Genomic DNA, 1,330 nt, shown 5'->3' on the forward strand with positions numbered 1-1,330 from the left:
ACCAATATCAGAAGTGCCTGTAATTTATATTTGCCCCCTTTATTGCAGGATTTTCTTTTTAATTAGGCTTATTTTAAGTTGTTTTTAACAATGAGGATTGACTAATTGTTTATGTGTGGGGAAATTTAAAGCTAAAAAAAAGCACTTCTTTTCTAAGGTTTAGATCAATTGCAATTACAAAATATGACACTAAGAATGAGCCTTTAAGTTTATTCAAATATAAAATCCCATTTAACGATTATAAAAGACAATATAACACTATCTTATCTGTAATGTAAAAATATCCAAAATAAACAGCCAGATTCAAGCATTATTTACCAGACAGTAATGTTTGTACTAATTGTAATTTACTTTTAGACTGTGTAGAAATCTTTGCAAGATAAAATCATATTAAAATATTAAAGGTGTCCCTCTGTTTGTTTTTGTCTTTATCGTATTTCTAGAAGTAGAATTTATCAATTAAATATCAGTATTATTATGTGGAACCCTAATTATGCTTCTTAAACAAAAAATAGCAGATAGGCGCCACCTCTTATTGTTATACTCTATAAAATAAATAACACCTGCAAATAATTATACCTGAACTTCCTCAAAGAGTCATCAAAAAATCAAACAGTAATAGCAAATAATATCAGAAGATGGGAAAAAGGAAACCCTCAGATTTCCTTTATCAGTCGGCTGTGGCTAAGAATCTGAAATGTTGATAGTTTACAGCCTTTATTTGTCCATTTTTCCAGCAGTCTTCAGAACTTCTGGCTGATTCAGAATACTTAGTTTTATAAAAAAAAAAAAAAAAAAGTTCTTTGTTTTTTAGCGTACATGATATTCTGTTTTTTAATTGGGACTAGTTTCGTAGCCTAATATTAATTGTAATAACCGTGGTATTCTAGCGTGAATAAATTTTCCATTTTTTGCTCCAAGCGCACACGGACTGGAAAACAGCCAATCAGAAAGAGAGAGGAGGCGGAACTTAAGGCAGAACAACCAATGAGAGTGGAGATAAACCGCAGTGACGTGCGCTGTCACTTTAAAGGGACAGGAGAGACCAGGCAGGCACTAGATGGAGCTGCAGCTACTAAGCAGCGAAGCTGCGAGAGGAAAAGAAGCGACTGCTGCAACAGCTGGATTGTAAATTATAAACATGTTGCTCACATAACATTATTGGTAGGGACAATCGGTCTCCGCCAAGTGACGTCAATTGTTTACCTCGGGTTGTTTACGCTATGTTTTTTCCACTTAAAATGGCGTCTTAGCAACAAATGTCACGTGACTGGCGGAGACCGATTTTCCTAAATCCGCCCCTGTTTTCAGGCTTATGTTAACTGTAATG

Source organism: Cyprinodon variegatus, unplaced genomic scaffold, assembly GCF_000732505.1.
Source record: "Cyprinodon variegatus isolate N-32 unplaced genomic scaffold, C_variegatus-1.0 Scaffold373, whole genome shotgun sequence".
Lineage (NCBI taxonomy): Eukaryota > Metazoa > Chordata > Actinopteri > Cyprinodontiformes > Cyprinodontidae > Cyprinodon > Cyprinodon variegatus.